Source organism: Quercus robur, chromosome 12 (assembly GCF_932294415.1).
Source record: "Quercus robur chromosome 12, dhQueRobu3.1, whole genome shotgun sequence".
Taxonomy (NCBI): Eukaryota; Viridiplantae; Streptophyta; class Magnoliopsida; order Fagales; family Fagaceae; genus Quercus; species Quercus robur.
In genome coordinates this window covers 10,164,190-10,184,144 of record NC_065545.1, presented here as the reverse complement: position 1 = coordinate 10,184,144, position 19,955 = coordinate 10,164,190, and the positions used below count along the sequence as shown (strand labels likewise).

Below are 19,955 nucleotides of genomic sequence, written 5' to 3'. Positions count from 1 at the left end.
GAGGATGTTGAATGGTCCGAGAAGTAACAAATAATTATTAGGGGTTTCAATTTAAAGTCTCACGAGTCAAAAACGAATGGAAAGTGGGCCGAGGAGGAACTCCTCCTCGGATATGATGAATGCAGCTCAAGTATCTATTCCAGCAATTAGAATGTCCTTCCATAAAGCTCCAATGATAGGGACGTGCCTCATGAACATACGAGAAGGAAGGAAAAGCTATTACAACCGCATTCAATGGGCTACAACTACTTTTCTGGTCACATTTATGTGAAGAAGCCCTTTGAACAATGCTGTCTTAACTACTACGACTCACAGAAAACCAAAGAGGGTGTCTAATGGGACAAGTACTCAAGTAAGAGCTCAGATGATCAACAAGTGTAGGATCAAGATGATCTAAAGGGAGCTATATAATGTGAAAGACCCTCCATGAGAAGGAGATCGGAAAAATAGAGAGAGAACACTATAGCAATCTAAATTGTCTTTATATCCAATTATGATCAATTTATATAAGTGTGACCTCCTCGGACTGGAAGTCCATTGATATCAGAATCTCTTATTTGTATTTGATTGTCATTTAATTCAATACTAGTCGTTATCCAACTTATTAGGACTTAGTTCTTTGACCCATTCTCTACAAATTTATTGTACTAGGCTCATTGAGCCAAAATCCCATATATCTTGGGTTTGGACTGTAAATCGTGTCCTTACATAGTCCAAATAACAATTCAGATTATCTAGATTTGTCACAAAGTCTTGGAACCAAATTTCCACAGCCTTAACGATTTTGGCCGGAGGCCTGTACAAAAATCACCATAAAAGATGTCTCATCTAGCTCTCTAATCTTATTCAAATTTTTGCAATATCTTATGTTACTCTTCAAAGTTGTTGATTTAAAATGAAAAAAAAAAAAAAAAAAAAAAAAAAAAAAAAAAAAAAAAAAAGAGGCCTTTTACTTTTAAAAATTGTTTAGACTCTAAAAGTTTGCAAAATTGGGAAGCTACACCAATTTTTTTTTTTTTTTTTTAATATTGTTTTCTTTTCATTTTATTATCCTTATGTCATGTAACATGCTTTCAGTATGTTACAAAAACTAACAAAATTGCTTTAAGCAAAAGTTTATTACTAAAGTCTCAAAATAGTTTTAACGTTTCTAGAAATTTAAAAATAAATTATTATTTTTTGTGTTATTTTAATACAATAAACTATTTTTTGTTTAATAATAATAATAATTAGATATTACATAGTGTGCATGCATTATATGACTGAAATGAGTGAATTCAAGTATTTCACACATATACTTGCACCATGTGACTTAAATTGTACAACATAATTTTGTCATATAATATAACTCATTATAAATATATTACAATCATTAACATAATTTACTTTTAGTGAAATTCTATTATAAAAATTTTAAGAAAATAAAATACTACTCCAACTAAAACTCTATTATAAAAAGTGTTGAAAAACTTTCGTTATTTATTTTAAATTATTTTTTAATCCATAACATTTTTTTTTTTAACAGAACTATCTTACACAGGTCATGTCAATAAGTAATATATTTTTTATTTTATTTTACTAATATTTTATTAGAAATATTTTCTTTAATTACACATAATTCTTATCTAATATATGATTAGTAAGGCAGAAACACGGATCATTACAAAATACAGATAAAACATATTTCACAACTTGGTTGCGGTTTACAATGTTCTTAACGTTACTACTAAATTTAAAAATTTTACAGTTCTTGGATGGTGGTTACATTTTCTATTGAAAATAATAGAATCTCTTCCCTTTCCACCCCTTTCCTAAAAGCTTTCAATCTCATGGGTTAACGACCTGAAAACACCAGGTTCCTCTGGCACATAGCATTGTGCAAACCAATTCAATCAACCTAAAGCTCTAAAAACTTCGTTATTTTTCAGAATCAGATGGATAGAAAAAAGTTTCTAATCAATCTACATTCTTTGCAATTGTGAAAAGCAATGTCACCCATTATAAGCCTTCCAAGCCCACCAAAAGTGATGGAATTACTAGGATTGGCAAGTACAAACTCCATCACTTTACCCTTGATCAGAGCAATCCCCTTGTGATGGGCAAACAAAACTTTTACCCTTTACAATTCAGCATGACGTTCTTCGGTGCCATTGCTTCTCCTTCTTTCCTTTCTTATGATGCAAGTTGAATGGGCTCCAGCTCGTTCCGCGTTTGGAGCATTCACAAAAGATTCCAGAAGCCAGAGCCTGCTGAAGCCACAACTCAAATGCTTCTTCATATTCATCCATCATTTCAGCATCCAAATCCCATGGGAATCTGCATGACTTGGATCATTGAGTTTTCTGCAGGCCATCCATGTTTACATGGAAGCTGGGCTGATGAGTGTTGGGCCTACAAGCCATTCCCTACACAGAACAATTCAAGATTTAAAATACTAAAGATGGAATTGATCATGTGAAGAAACGTTGATCATTTTCCCAGCAATTTTTACGCCCAAAGTGAAGTAGCACAAACACCATAACACTTGCAAAACTTTCATTAGTTGTCCAAAGGGTTAGAATCCCTGGTTTTTTCTTGAAAGGAAAACTACAAGCCATTATACAGCATTTCATATGCAAATGATAGTCCAGTAAGGTGTTACAGTCTGGGAGACTATCCATATTTCGGCAAGTTTCGCTACTTTCAAAATGGGGGGGAGGGGGGGGGGGGGGGGGGGTTTGGTTCCTAAGTAATGCATACATAAACAATTTGTAAAAGGCCAATTTTTTGGCTTTTTGCATTCTCTTATAATCTTTCAGAAAACACAATAGATATAAAAATGTACACATAAATGCAGCTTAAAAACTTAGAAGACCATATATATATATATATATGCCGCCAATAAATTTGATGCTGCCCTCAGTGGGTACCTACCTAAATGAGTCAAAACAAGAAGACCATATATATATATATACACGTTGCCCTCTGCATGACCTAATTATCCTCTTGTTTCTCTAATCTTAGCAGATCTGATTAAACTAACTTCAGCAATATCCTTAAATAAAATTCTAAAACTCAAAACAACAAATGGTTATAGGAATTATATGCACAAAGATGCAAACCACTGACCTGACAGATAGCCCATTCTGATACATCAAAGATTTTACTCTCAGCACAGACAAAAGCACGTGGTATTTCCACCTAAAAGACACTAAAAAAAAATTTCTAAATGAATACTGCATGCTAAACACATCACTGTAATCAGGAAAGACATTGATAATGATTCAATCAAACAAAGCAAACATGCATCATGATAAGGTGAATACAATTTTTTATACATGAGTAATGACGGTATGGTGAACATGGAATTTAAAAGAAAAAAAATACCAGAACAAGTGAGCTTGTATTTTGAGCATTTGAAAAATGACAAATTAATCTCATGTTAGGATGATACCAGAATTTTATAGTTTAAGGCACACATTACAAATGCCCTCATAATTTAGCATGGAAATGTTAGGTTTAATTATAGAGGTAGTGATGATATGGTGAACTTAACATACATATACTTCAATATACACACTCACAGTATGTATATATGAATTACCTTTTGAGGACATTCAAATACCAGCGAGCCTCCGTATTCAACCCATCCATCTCCAATTCTCCATCCTTGGCTTGATGATACTGACAGCAATCCTGATGCCAAAACAAGTCTCACAACTCATGGCTACAAAAATGAAGTGCAGAAATGGATGGGTGGGGAGGGGGGGAGAGAGAGAGAGAGTAACCTGACACCATCTTGCCTTAGCCTTGCTCCTACTGGTGCATACCCGTATATGTGAAAGGCCACACTTGGTGCACTGTATACGTCTCAACTCTTCAGAGTGATAGTCCTGATTACCCTGCTCATGGTAGCAGTGGCGTTAAGAAATTTCATTTGAGGCTATCACTCAGTATCAGTGACTTTGGTGCAGACACAGACACTAAATCTATTATCTGAGGGGAATATCTTATCTTATGTATTTGGATTAGATTTGATTAGACTAAGACTTTCATTTATAGTTTGAGTTCAACTAGGATTAGTTTTCATGGGATATTATCTTTATCTTTATTAAATAAAGATAAAGATAATTCTTGCAACTCATTAAATGTGACCCTCCCATCAAAAGTTTGCTTTATTGATGTCACACTGAGAAATCAAAGTGCACAAGATGGTTTCCTACATATCCTTACAAATTTGGCAAATTGGAACAGACAAATTAAATTTACAAATTAAGGAGCATGGATAAATATGTCATTACCATGTTGTGGATTCATCAAGAAGACCCCAAAATTTCTAAGAAAACAGTGACACAATCCTCCAGAAGTAGATGCAATTACATCAATAAGCAATACCACATTATTTACCTGATGTGATGTACTATGGGACCTCTGACACACACTCCTAGTCCTGGATTCTTCTTTTCTCAATTGCTCATCATAGTCTCTTCTTTATGGAATCAGAAAGAACCTGTAACATTCAGACCATTAGAAATTACAAAGGGAACCACAACCTCCGTAAATTCGCTGAATTTTTATCTCAGATGTGCATCAAGTAGCAACAAGAAAACACATAAAACTGTACTTCTTATTGACTTTTACCTCATATGCACATTGGAGTTTCTTAAAGGATTCGCTTGCCTGTGAACATCCCATATTTTTGTCAGGATGCACAAGCATAGCCTGCAAAAATAATTGTAAAAGGGAAAGCTTAAAAAAATACAATTAAAAGAAAAATGCTTGGTCAGTGTATAGATATGGTGACCGGCTTTCAACTCCAGAAATATTAAAAGTTAATAATTAATTTGTTCAATTACTAGAATAATACTACTTTTGGCCATAGGAATTGTCAAGCACCTTAACTCTATTAAACATTTCAAATCCACTAACCATCAGATATTTTCTTAAAAAATAGTTGGTTGAGTTGAAGAGGAGGGGACAAACTCTATGCTGGTTGAGAGAGAGAGAAAGGGGAATGAGTGGGGAGGAGAGGGAGAAAATCTAATTGGTAGGAGAAAAGGGAGGGGAGCAAAAGCCACAAAACTACTCCATGCCAGTAATCCCTCCAAAAGTGGACTGATTGGTGACAAGAGAGGTTATTGGGTAAATTGTGTGAAAGTTCACTTTTGTTAAACCATTTAAATAGGGATATAATGATGTAATGGTAATCCTCAACCCTTAAACTCACATTTCATTCTCTTTACCTTCACATGGTGGGGAGGAAGGTGGACTCCTCTGACCTCTCACTTCCCCCTCAGTTCCATAAACCCCACCCTTCTCCATGGTTCCTATTTTTATTACTCTTACCTAATAGTGAAAGTCCTTGGTCATGCAAGGAACTACCTCAACTTCCAGCTAAATGAGGGCAACTGTGAACTATAGTGGAAGCTCTTTCTAGATCTACTCCTAATCCATTGTTCTTTATTCAAATGTTTGGCCCAATAGAAATGTACAAAAGATGGTCCATCCTTACATTTCCAACTAGTAGCTATGTGGTTGAACTGTTGAAGAGAGAGAGAGAGAGAGATCTTAATTGGGTTTTTTTTTTTTTTTTTTTTTTTTTTTTTTATATATATATAAATATATTTTTTTTAAATCATAAGAGGAGGCCAAGTTAAAATTTTGCATACCTTCTTCCGGTATTCCTGACTCAAAATCTTTGCATCTATTGTCTTGTGGCAAGGGAATCCCAGTGCTTCATAATGATCCACGCAATTAAATATTCTTTTCATTTCATCAACTGAACTTGCGAGCTCTTTGATGTCATTCTACAGGGGATAGAGAGGAAAGTAACACCAGGGATGAATTTGGAGTTGACTAAAGAATACACTGCTGTGGAGGTAGAGCTAGCCCTGAAACAGATGAAATCCATTACAACACCCAGACCTGACGGCATGCCCCTCTTTTCTTTAAACACTATTGGGATACCGCTGGCCATGATGTCGTTGCTGCAACTCTCTCTGTCCTAAACTCGGGTATTATGCCCCCCAACATTAACAACACCTACCTTTGCCTTATACCAAAAATAAAATCTCTGGAAAAAGCCAAAGATTTCCACCCTATTAGCCTTTGCAATGTTATTTACAAACTCATCTCCAAAACCATAGCAAACCGCCTAAAGAAATGCCTTCCCAAATTAGTGACTGAATCCCAAAGTGCCTTCATGTCCAACCACCTCATCACCTGGGATGCACGGACGCGGCGCCAGAGGAGCCGCACCCGCGTCCGACGCGGCGCGACGCGGCGACGCGCGAGGGACGCCGCTGACCGCGTGTCGGTGCCGCGTCGGGCCGCGTCCTGCCGAAACGCCGAAATTCAAAAAAAAAAAAAGTGCAGAATCTTCTTCTCTTTCTCTCTCTGTCTTGTTTTCCTGCCTCTACTCAGTCTAGATGTTGCGTAAACTAGTTTAAGAAAACTAAAGAAGGGTTAAAAAAAGAAAAGGTATGAACTGGGAAGGGGAGTGACAGAAGAAACAAAGGTTAAGGTAGAAGACGAAAGAAGAAAAAATATGTAGAAGTGATAGGCTGACTTGGTGTAGAGATTTTTTTTTAAAAATGTGTGGTGTAGATTAAGCTTTGGAAAATGGAAGCCTTGGGGAAATAAAATAAAAAATAAAAAAAAGGTAAAGTTGATATTCTGATGAGACTGTGACTTGTTGGCATTGGAGTGGCAGGTGAATGGAGAGAATTAAAAAAAAAAAAGATTAATCTTTTGGGTTTTATTTAATTTATGAAAATCATGTTTTAATTATTATTTACTATTACTCTTAAATTTGGTATATGTGTAAATAATGTGAAAAAATATGCCTAGTAATATATTAAAAATATAAATAAAAATATTTTTATTAATTTTTTAATCGCCGAGTCCTGCCGCATCCGCACCCACCTTTTTCAAAAATTGCCGAGTCTCGCACCCACACCCGCACCCGCACCCGCACCCGAGTCCCGAAACGCACCCGTGCTTCCTAGCTCATCACAAACAATATCCTTGTTGATTTTAAAACCTTACACCACCTAAAAAACAGAAGAAGGGGCAAAACAGGTTCTACAACTATGTCCCATAGGTATCCGCATGTCCTAGAGGTGTCCAGGGCCCAATACATGTCAGACACGAACACAGTAGCCCAAATGAAGTGTCCATGCTCATGCTTCCTAGAGCATATCTACTAACAGGTCCTCTTGAATATTAAAATTAATTCTTATTTGATAATATAGCTAGATTGATAGAAAATTATAACCTTCAAAGTTCTGCTTCAAAAATTCAAAGCTCACTGTCTCATAGACATTAACTCAAATCCACATAGAAGAGCAAAATGTGACTGAATTACCTTAAAGTATTGCTTGTGTGCCATCCAATGAGAAATATTATTACTAAAGCCATATAAATCATTATCTGTCAAGACCTATATCCCCTTAAAAAAAAAAGATTTTAAACTCCAGTTTCATTTTGAAACAAGATGCATAGATATACCACTTGAACAAGCTTTTAAATAATTATACCCGAACCAAATACAAATTCAATATAACATAGTCATGCTGATTGAAATGCATGTACATATCTAATTGCCAAAGCCTCTATTGAAATTCATCCTATGAAAAAAAGATAGTCAAAGTACAAACAGAACATGAGCGCCATCTTCTGCAATCATGACAATCATCATCATCATCACCCACTGCATATATGTGAAAACTTGAGTTAGTATGGTACTATAATAATAATAATAACTACACAACTCACTCCTTACTAATGACTGAAATTGGAGTTGTTTCTTACTTGTTTTAGAAGGCATGACACCAATGATTATGAAGAATATATATGGTGGGGAAGGAAATACCATACCCTCTCAAGTTTTCATGTTTCAAAAATTTATCAAGAAAAGTAGTATTTCTTTTTCCAGCGCAAAATAAATATGCAAAATAGCATAATACTCTGATAGTTAAATATAGGATGCCAAATTAGGATTGAAAGATCTACATTAGCAAAATCCTTTGAGAAATGTAATGGGTTAAGCTTGAGAATGTATTTCCTATCTAGATCATATTCTAAACTGCTTGCCTAATGTTTTACTAATTATTATGCTTCTTGTAAGTGATGATGATGTAGAGGCTTAGACAACTGGCAATAACCTCATGGTGGAATCTAAGATTAATTTTCTTCCACTCAAAAAGTATAGGGTGATTGGGATTGCTTACACATGGTGAAACAAAAAAAGAAGAAGAAAAATGACAGGGAGTTACTTGATAGTGACGAAACCAGAAGTATAGTTAGAAAGAAAATAGGATTGGGCATTAACATGAAGGATGTTTGAGTTGGCCATTACCAGTGAATTAAGAGGTTAATCCCTTCTCAACTTCTCAATCAAACATTGTGCATTGGTTTGGCTGAACTCGTCTACATCTTGCTCGTATAACAAATTGACCCCACATTCCCATACATGAAGGGCAGAGTCATCGGTCTCAAATATTACCTTAATTTGACTGCATTCACCATTCCCAACAGTAGCAAACCAATTATCACGAGACAAATACAGTAGCCAAATGTTTTCCTCACAAGGCATCATCCCAAACAAAAGTTTAGAGACATAGTTATTCTGAGGCGTATCACCAAGGGCTATCACACGAGCTCTAATGCCAATTCTTATCGGTTTACTAGCTGATGCTGATGCACAGATGGCAAATCCCATCCATTTACAATTACACCAATTTGAAGGCAGCTCTATGCTTATTGAATTCCCCACACTTTTGATGAGTTAACCAAGACGGAATGTCAAATCCGTGAATAATTATTTGAAATTCAGTTATAGATTCACCCTCATCCTCTTTCCTTTTGGTAGAAGTTTCATTAACAGTTTTTTGACAAAGGAGTCCCTGTACCCAAAACACAACTATGGCTGTAGTTAACTGTAATTTAACAATTCAAGAGAGATAGTAGAGATTACCTGTAGGAAACGGTATAATATTGTAAATGCCACTCCACCACTGCTCTCATTGTATGGAAACCACTGGAAGTAAGGTTGTAACAAGCTACTAAGTTTGACTAGTGCTAGTGATGGCTCTAGAGAATAACAATATCGAGCATCTATATATCTTATAGTTGATGGAAGCCTTGGCAACAGTTTTAGTCTTAAGCATCCGGAAATAATGAGTTTTTCAAGAGACCTCAAATTATCCATGTTGCATGGAAGAAATTTGAGATTTCCACAGTAACTTAGATCAAATAAAGTAAGAGCAGTCAAATACTTGATCGATGAGGGTGCTAGTTTCTTAATAGCAGTCATCCATATAGAGTTCTGATAGGCTTTTCATAATTCCAGTAAATTTTGGAAGGGAACGGATTTTTGAGCAACCATAAACATCATTCTAAAAAATAGACCTTACTACATACAATAACAGCACTCTTAAACCCATACAATAAAAATCTTTTGCAAAACATATTTACTCATATATTTTTATTAACTTATACTTAAAAAGAAAAGAAGCTAAACATATTACAATGCCCCCCGCCCCTCTTTTCTTTCTCACAATCACAATGCCCCAGTACAACAAACTTAATATATTTTTCCCTACTCTTCTCAATAATGGATTAGTTCTCTCAATCATCTCCATCTGAAGGGACGGCTCGACAAATTGGGCATGCAGGGACTCGAGCCAAGGCGCGGACAATGCACCTTCAGTGATACACATGCTTACAAGTTTGTATGGTAGCTAATCTGTCTCCGGCATTAAAATCACCTAAACAAATCGAACACATCTCCGCGTTATACGGGATATCTGAAATATTTTGGAAAAGCACCATCCGAACCCCCACAGGAAGCCTAGTACGACTACGGTATAGATATACCACGTATATCACCAAAGTCGTAAGCATCAAAATGCAAACGGAGGTGATAACGTTGGCATTAAATTGGTTATGCCAAATACCAGGATTAGGCCCGATAGGCCGTGTAACAAAGAAATCATCCATCTGATGAGAAAAAAAAAAAAAAAAAAAAAAACAACTAATGTTTTGGCGGAAGGAGAACGAGTGTTGAGAGATCGTGGTGCTGCTTCCTTTTTAACTAGCTTCTACCTGAAAATTGTACATATGGTCTTCCAGTACGCAACTGGAAGACCCGAAAATGGCAACCTTAGAGAAGTTGCCCAATTTAAAAATCCTCCGCCTCTTACGTGACTCTTTCGTAAGGAAGGATATGGTTTGTTCTAAAGGAGGATTTCCTTTGCTTCAGTATCTTCTCCTTGAAAATTTATACTACTTAAGAGGAGTGGAGGGTGGAGGAAGGAGCCATGTCCAGTCTTAGCCATTTGACAATTAGCTATTGCCGCATGTTGAAGACTATTCCAGATGGAATGAGGTTCATCACCACCCTCCGAGAATTGGAGATTCAGGAGATGCGAAAGTCATTCAAAGATAGGCTTGGCGAAGGAGGACCGGATTTTGACAAAGTCCAACATGTGCCTTCCCGTGTATTTCAATACTGTGACGAAGAATGGTAATCAGGTACAGTAATGAATTCTTGCATATTTGATAAATTTTAGGGCGCTTTTTTTGCGGCCATTTTCGGGTCTTCCAGTTGCGTACTGGAAGACCATATGTACAATTTTCAGGTAGAAGCTAGTTAAAAAGGAAGCAGCACCACGATCTCTCAACACTCGTTCTCCTTCCGCCAAAACATTAGTTGTTTTTTTTTTTTTTTTTTCTCATCAAATGGATGATTTCTTTGTTACACGGCCTATCGGGCCTAATCCTGGTATTTGGCATAACCAATTTAATGCCAACGTTATCACCTCCGTTTGCATTTTGATGCTTACGACTTTGGTGATATACGTGGTATATCTATACCGTAGTCGTACTAGGCTTCCTGTGGGGGTTCGGATGGTGCTTTTCCAAAATATTTCAGATATCCCGTATAACGCGAAGATGTGTTCGATTTGTTTAGGTGATTTTAATGCCGGAGACAGATTAGCTACCATACAAACTTGTAAGCATGTGTATCACCGAAGGTGCATTGTCCGCGCCTTGGCTCGAGTCCCTGCATGCCCAATTTGTCGAGCCGTCCCTTCAGATGGAGATGATTGAGAGAACTTTTTTTTTGATAAGTTGATTGAGAGAACTAATCCATTATTGAGAAGAGTAGGGAAAAATATATTAAGTTTGTTGTACTGGGGCATTGTGATTGTGAGAAAGAAAAGAGGGGCGGGGGGCATTGTAATGTGTTTAGCTTCTTTTCTTTTTAAGTATTAAGTTAATAAAAATATATGAGTAAATATGTTTTGCAAAAGATTTTTATTGTATAGGTTTAAGAGTGCTGTTATTGTATGTAGTAAGGTCTATTTTTTAGAATGATGTTTATGGTTGCTCAAAAATCCGTTCCCTTCCAAAATTTACTGGAATTATGAAAAGCCTATCAGAACTCTATATGGATGTGACTGCTATTAAGAAACTAGCACCCTCATCGATCAAGTATTTGACTGCTCTTACTTTATTTGATCTAAGTTACTGTGGAAATCTCAAATTTCTTCCATGCAACATGGATAATTTGAGGTCTCTTGAAAAACTCATTATTTCCGGACGCTTAAGACTAAAACTGTTGCCAAGGCTTCCATCAACTATAAGATATATAGATGCTCGATATTGTTATTCTCTAGAGCCATCACCAGCACTAGTCAAACTTAGTAGCTTGTTATATTTTTATTTCTCCAACTCTTTCAAAATTATATTTTTAAGACTGCTTGACAATTCCCATATCACTAAACAGCCTTCAAAAATAAATTCTAGCTCAAAAGACTGTTTCTATTCAGGGAATAACATTACAGAAATAAAAATTTCTTCTTTTTTATTTATTTTTCTTCAACTTTCTAAGTAGCCAAACAGATCACTCGAATCAAAACCAGTCAGATCTAAGCAAATTTCATTTCAACTACATCCTCATAATTAACAAAAAACAGTTCATTCAACCCAAATAGATCTCAACAGAACAAAATCACAGAAAAAAAATCCAATACACATGAGCTAAAGTCACAAACTTTGAATTATCACTCAGATCCAAACACGCCGCAACCAAATCGAATACATATAAAAATCAATAAAAATAAATAAAAAATCAGAAAAAAGTGAATACCTTGCCTGTGACCAGCGCCTTTGTCAACGGTGTGGCACTGAGCGCACTTGGTTTTGAAGATCTTCTCTCCGACCTTTGGATCGCCAGGTGGAGATTCAGAAAACGACGCCATTTTTCTCTCCCTCTCTTTTAGGTTCGTCTACTAGAGGCTGAGAAAGTTGAAGTGAAAAGGAGGGGTTTTTAAGAGCAAAGCTTAGAGAGAGAGAGAGAGAGAGTTGCTGAAATTTCTAGGAAAGAGAAGAATATTCGAGAAGAGGTGGCTTCAAATGGTGAGTTGATGTTTTGGCTTCGATTTTGCTGATGGGTCTGAGTTGGGTATGCTGGTAGCAGTGACGATGAGGTTGAGGGAAGCGTGGAGGCTGAGAGAGTGGTGGAGGCGAGAGAGACACCGGTTGAAGTGGGAAAGAGAGAGAGAGAGAGTGTTTTTACTGAGAAGTGAAGCTAAAATGAAAAGTTGAGGGAGCACACGGATTGCCAGCGTGTCCTGGTGAGGTGTCAAAATAAGGAGCCATTGGATTAAATGGATGGCTGGGATTTGCGCAATTGCACACCGTGCAATTCCCTAGGTATTGCACGGGATCTCAATCCACGCTCCACAGTCCACACCACAGGTGCGTAACGCTATCGTTTCCGTTGGGATTAGTGTTTAACTGTTGAGAAAGAAGGTTGCATTTAAAAATAAAATAAAAATAAACCAATTAAGAGTGCTCTTTTTCTATATATACTAGGTTGGGTGGCACGTGCAAGGCACGTGCTGCCCTGCCCCTTGACTTGAATAAGAAAATCAATATAGAGTTTTTATTTAAAGAAATATGAAACTATGTACGAAAAAAATGTATGTTATATAATGCTAATCTCATTCATATAAGAATTTTAATTACACAAATTTAGATTATATATTCAAATAAGAATATCTTTTAGAACATATTTGTTAAAAGCAATATCCATTCAATAAAAACTTCTAAGAATGCTTACAAGTTACAAATATCATCCTTTAACAATAAACAACAACCGAGTATTTGCTACAACATTGTAACAATATTTAATTTTTCGCAATTAATGTTGTCATATGCTATAATAGAAGCTCTTCATCAAATGCCTGCAGCCATCCATAACAAAATTTTTGTTATTCATACTACCTTCTATATCATCTTACATTTTAGCTAGCTTAGTTTTAGCGAAGACCCTTTTAAGCAAGAAAAAAAATCAATGTTAGGTAGCAAATAAGACACCCTATATCACCATTCCAACTTTCCAAGCATGACCACCAAATAAAATTCTAAATAAAAATAAAAAATGAAACAAAAAGTGAACACCCAGTTTAGATATGTTGAAATAACAAAATGAAGCTAAATTAATTGACATAATCACATGGTGAACCTGAAATAACACTTGCAAAGATATGATATACTTAAAAATTGAAAAAACATATAAAATTAAATCCAATCAAGCAAAAGAAGTAGAATCCATAACTTGGAGTGCAGCCTGCATGAAGATTTAGAGGAAAAAGTTTGAAGTTGTGCATATTTGCATTTTTGAAAATCAAAACTGAGAGATTTTATATATACCATCATTGAAGCAACCAAAGTCCAAAATAGCTTCCATATATACAAAAGACCAAATTAGAATAATTTCTTTATATTTGAGAAAGATTAGATATCCAAGAACTTCAAAATTCATATCCCTAATCCTTTTTTCTTACCTTTTTCTCAATTCCTTTGAGAAGAGAAGAGAAGAGGAGTATGGACATTTTAATAAGCTAGCAAATACAAAGATTAAAATTTTGAAATCACTACCGTTGCTTTTATGATGTCTACCAATGACTTAGAGTATCTGTTGTATGCATTAGTCCATATTCTCAAACTAATACCAGCTTTGAATTTTCCTTAAAATTACATCAAAATATCAATAAGGTGATATAGAAAATATAAAAAGGGAACATTCTGTATTAGTAGTGACCATGAATACTGATTACATGAGATAGTGAGAAAACACTCACCTTTGTCATTTAACACTCCACCAAATGCCAATTCATATAACAAGTCTTTCTAGAAGATTAGCAAGAAAACAAACTTGAACTAATGATTCTTCATAACAACTGGGAGGCACGACAACCCTACAAGCTGTATTATTTGCCGAAGTGTAAATTAGTTGTGTCTTGTTCTAACCATTGTGCATGAGTAACTCTCAATTTCGCTCATGGACAACTCTAGATGTTCTGACCACGCGAAATCTTGCAAGCTTAAGGAAAATAAGGGGTTGTTGCTCTTTTCCACTACATTTCATTGCATTTCTTTTTTTTCTTTACTAATAATTCTTGGGCCCTTTTGTTCTATCAGGTTTGTCATAGAAACTCCGAAAGTTTCTTTTGGTTGATACTTGATAAGCATTATGTTTTTGGTCTAGTAAGGCGGCATAGAGTTAGTTTGCTCTTTATTGTAAATGCAGCGTGTTCTAAAGTGTAATAATTCTATTTTCAAATTGATAAAATTTACGTATCTATCATTTATGGAAAAAAAAAATTGATTAGACTTGGCAATTCCATATGTTCAAAAATTTTATGACTTTTAGTGGCGAAGATGTTGTTCATCATGGATGAAGACATGATCTAACAAAGGGAGCTTAAGCAAGAAGGCTAAAGTACTCAGAATTGTTGGACAAACAACCCACCAACACATTGTGGGCAAGCTGTCATGAACTCAATGACACGGCCTAAGCTTCACAAACATGACAAACACGCATATAGATCAATATCAACAATTTATCTTCTTCTTCTTTTTTTCTTTCTTTTCTTGAAGAATTAAGGCATTATCCTCAAAATGCAAAGCTCGGCCAAGCATGGCAAAGCATAGCTATTGCCATGACAAGAAGCTAACCAAATCCAAACACATCAAAAACATTACCATGACCTATTACATAACTAAGGTATGGAAAGGAAAAATTATGCACAGAGAACAAAAAATATAAAATAGCCCTTTTTAGCATTTTCACAAACATGTATATGCATAAGCACTCTTATAAAAAAATGAAACTTTGAATGCAAAAAATTCACCCATCCTAAATCCTATTTACTAACTCAATCACATGCAATTCAATATTATCTTCTCAAATCATAAAATTAAAAGAAGAAAGAGAGGAAAAGAACCTTATGGACATTTGCTTTCATGTCCTCGAACCTTGAAAATCTGACCTCATCAGGATGTTGTTCTATTAAGAAAAAACAGAACAGGAAATTGGAAAAAAGTTTATCAAGAAAACACAATCAAATAGAAGGAATGAATGAATCAAAGTGGGGAAAAAAAAGGTTACAAAGAGATTTACCTGCTGCATGTGTGATCGGTACTCTTTGGAAAGAGAGAGAGCTTCAGTTTCACAACTCAAAGAAGCTCAACAAATCATAGCCACAGTCCATAATCGCTAGCTGAATAGCAAAAGTTAAAAGGCAATAACATGTAAATGTCAAATATCAATTACATGGCATAATTCAACACGTTTGATTAATTCAAAAGTAAAGAGTAACAGCATGTTTGATTAATTCAAAAGTCAAGCAAACACTTGATACCCATTCAAAATTGATAAAATAAGAAATAACACATATCATTTAGTGAACAAGTAAGCAAAATAATTCGTTTGCATTGGAAAAGTATAATCTGTTAAAGGAACCTAAAATTGTAATGACAGTGCTATTTTACCTTTATCTAACAAAAGTGACATATCCTTTAGTGGGAGCCATAGAAAACTGCTAACTCATATAACAAAAATATATATTAAAAAGAAAATTGAGTCAATGGGGAGTAAAAAGTATAAACAACAAGAACATACAACTACAAACAAAGCTATAAAGATAAACAATCAAACAATTATCATATTGCTTGGTCACAATTAAGGGTAGAGGTTTTTGATCAATCAAAATAAGGGTATTATCCAACGCTTTAGCAAAAGTGTGGCAAATTTAGGTTTCATTGAATTTGGGGGTCTGTTGAGTTTTAAATACAAGGAAAAAAAAAATCAAAGAAAAATTAGAAACCTTTTGTGCCTGGCATTGAGCTCTTTGGTAATGTTGGTCTTCAATCCCTTAAAACATCGAACTTCTCAAGAACAATCCTTAAAAAGAAAAGAAAAAAAATCATATTACTCTCACAATTTATTAAATCATGACGAAGGCATATTATTATTGACTAATCAAGTACACACAATTTTTTTTTTTAAAAAAGAAGAATAAAAACAACAATATTTGAAGGATCTAATAAAGTCAAATATATATATATATATATGAAAAAAGCTGTTTTTTCTATAGCATAATTATTACAGATTAAATTTTCTACGATATAATTGACAACTATTAGGTTAAAATGCTTGTAACATTATCGAATTATCTCAATGATAAGCCTTTTCAATCCAAGTACTCATTTAAAACCACAAATTATCACAAAAATATTAAGTATCTAACACACACCTCTCACAACAAAATCCCTATACATAACTGTTCTATTACAAAACAAATTCACCACCGCATTTGTGCAAACTGCAAACATAATCTCAAATAACTATTCAGATCTATTACACTCACTTAGACATTAAAATAAATTAACAATCAAAGACAACACACGCTGCTCCTAAGGTTTTATTTATATTTTAAAAAATTGAAGAAATTGCTCAATACCTTGTTCTTAATCAATTACCACATAACATATATTTAATATATATATATATAAAAGTTGGGAAGAGGAACACCTTATGACAATCCATATTCCAAAACAAACTAAAAATTACAACATCACATCCATCCAAATCATTAAACACTAAAAATATTTCTAACCAAAAAAACCTCTTTCATAAATTTTTTTCACAAAATACTTTCTCAAATAAACCAAAGAGACAATAATTCATCCATTGGTTATACACAAAAAAACCAAGCCCCTTCTTCATATATTAAAAGTTTTAAGCATTTAAACCTGAAATCAAAGCAAACATGAAAAATACAACTCACTCTTGCTCTGCAGCCTTGGAATCACAAACCTCTACTTGATGACTGTCAGTGTGAACAAAAACAAAAGCCTATAAATCTAAAATCCTCAAAAGCTTATAATATTCAACAGAACCATGAAAATATAGAGGATAGGTCACAAATTTTTTTTTTACCTCGTGCCATCTCAAGGACCTCAGTGGATTTTTAGCCAATACCCCGACTCACCAAGGCTCGGGGTAAACCACAGGGCCCCTTCAAATCAAAGATAGAGCCTCTAATCTCCTTACCTCCAACAACCCAAAAGGCATTATAATCCTACTCCACAGAAAGAACACCTGCATACACAAAATTCATAGGATATTAGTAAAAAATAAATAAATAAATAAATAAATAAATAAAAACCCAAACTTTCATTCATCTACATACATACATAATTACATACATGATATGACAAAAGAACACCTAATAGCAAATATTAACACACAAAAATTATCTAATCTGAGTAAAAATCCAAACTTTCAATCTCACGTGCAAAGATAATTGCAAAGAAGAACACCTACAGATAGCAAACACAACACAAATTCAACCAATCAGACTAAAAATATCCAAACTTTCATTCATATAATCTAAATATGGCACTAAATATTCTGACCTATCTAAGTAAAAAACCCAATTTTCACAGCAACCATGATTTTATAGTACCAGAAACCAAAAAAAGTAAATAGAACACAGTTTCAAAATGGAACCAAATCTCCTTTCTTTATCAAAACCTAAAAGACCCGTATTAGCAAACAATCAAAAATTGAACCCCACAAGGAAATAAATACAAACACAGATCTTGAGAAACCAAAAAAAAAAAGAAATTTGAAGAAACGGAGAACCAAATCTCCTTCTTTATCAAAACCTAAAAGACCCGTATTAGCAAAAAATCAAAGATTGAAACCCACAAGGAAATAAATACAAACACAGATCTTGAGAACCCAAAAAAAAATAATAATAAATTTTGAAGAAACGGAGAAAATAAAATAAAAAAGAGACACTCACTGTAAAAATTACTCGGTGTTTCTTCCCATGTTTTTTTTTTTTTTTTCTTTCTTCCTGGGCCGATCTGGTCCTGTCGTCTTGAAATGATAGAGAGAAAAGAGAGAGAGAAGAGATACAGAGAGTTCCAGAGAGAAAGAACATATACGGGCTTGAGCTCCATTTTTTTTTTCTGGCTCTTCTCTCATGCAGATCGGCTGCAAATGTTCTTGGGTTTCAAATTTTTTTGTTGATCTGGATTCGTAGAGAGAGATCGGTGCTAAGGCTGGGTTGTGAAGGAGTTGAATCACAGTACAGATCGGTGGTTTGGGAGGTAAAGAAAAAAGAAAAAAATACGTTTATTAGAAAGGAGAAGAAGATAAGAGAGAGAGAAGAGACAGAGAGTTCTAGAGAGAGAACATATATGGACTACGGAGAGTTCCAGAAGAGAAGAGAGTTCTACACGCCAAACGCATCGTTTAGTCTTCCACAAACGGACAAAATAAAGAGACTCACCAAAATTTACTGTAGAAGAACAGTGAAAAACGTTGGTTGCACAGTATCGAATCACTGTAGAGGCATAGCCTCTTTTTATATAGTTAATAGAAATAGATATAGTATATACAATGTTTCCCTCCTTTCTTTCTTTTTTTAGTACACCAATTAAGAGTGCTCTTTTTTTCTTTTCTTTTTTTTCTTTTTTTGAGAATCGGTGCTCTTTGTTTTCTGTTTTAAGATTTTCTTCTATCTATTCCGATCCAGTTATTTGTATCATCTTTCATTCATTCATTAGTTTTTTTTTTTTTTTCTCTAAACCCAAGACCACACGGCCACTAGCAGTAGAAGAAGTAGCCATGATACCCATCACTCAGAATCTGCTACAAACCCTGGAAAACCAAAACACTCAAAATTCCACCGACTTAACGCTTTCTTGTGAGCTTCGCAGTCGCACTGAATTCAACGCCAACAAGTGCAACGAAGAAGAAGCCATGATACCCGACGTCGACGTCACCCAAAATCTGCTACAAACCCTCGGAAACCAAAACACCCAAATGTCCACCGACCTAACGCTTTCTTGTGAGTTTCACACCAAACAAGAACAAAAAGAGGTTTCGACAGCACTGACGCTGTTTGATAAATCACGGGTTTCTTCCCATAATAAGAGAAAAAGCACGCAAAAAGACGAATACGCTACTACTTCCATTTCTCACAATTCCATAGTGGCCTCCAACACAAAAGAAGAGGAGGATACGTCGTCCATGACGACGCTAAGCGCTGTTTCTCCCTGGAAAATCACGAAGACGCTCACGAAGAGTGATATTGGTAGTTCGAGCCGGCTCTTGGTGAATCAAAGTCTTGTCCACATCCATATTATGGCATTCTAGTGCAGACTCAGTTAAGAAGATCGAGAGTAACGGATTTAGTGTAACAGTTTTCGATCAAGATTCAAAGTCCGATCATGAGTTGGTTTTCAAGAAGTGGCCTTTATCTAAGAACCTATGTTTTCAATGGAAAATGGCACGAGGATTTTGTGGCTAGGAGGAAATTGAAGGTAGGAGATATCATTGGGCTTTACTAGGATCCATGCCATTCAAAGTTCAATTTTTGTGTTCTGCAAACTGCACATTAGATGTATTAACTAGTCTGCTCTTTCATACTTTTTAGGCTTACGGGATCTTTTATGTGTGAATTAATCTTGCTAGTGTTGGAAAAATAGCATGGAGTGAATAAGAAATTGATGTTTTCTATGTTTATTTGAAGATGTTATTTAGAGTGGTAAAAATCTTGAGTCCCATATAAGAAAGGAAAGAGAAAATATATGAGTTTATA

The 19,955-nt window shown here is 35.0% G+C and overlaps 1 long non-coding RNA gene and 1 pseudogene across 1 annotated transcript; both read right to left on the bottom strand.

The window, feature by feature from the left end:
- Positions 1-1,660: 1,660 nt before the first annotated feature.
- LOC126708116 (uncharacterized) lies at positions 1,661-12,248 on the bottom strand (annotated as a pseudogene).
- An 813-nt stretch (positions 12,249-13,061) lies between these two features.
- On the bottom strand, positions 13,062-18,581 carry LOC126708820 (uncharacterized). Its single transcript, XR_007649271.1, has 7 exons — positions 18,150-18,581; positions 17,279-17,440; positions 17,127-17,168; positions 16,164-16,240; positions 15,458-15,557; positions 15,282-15,343; positions 13,062-13,235 (listed from the first exon to the last, which is right to left on the bottom strand). It is a non-coding gene; the product is annotated as an uncharacterized LOC126708820 (long non-coding RNA).
- Positions 18,582-19,955: the final 1,374 nt, after the last annotated feature.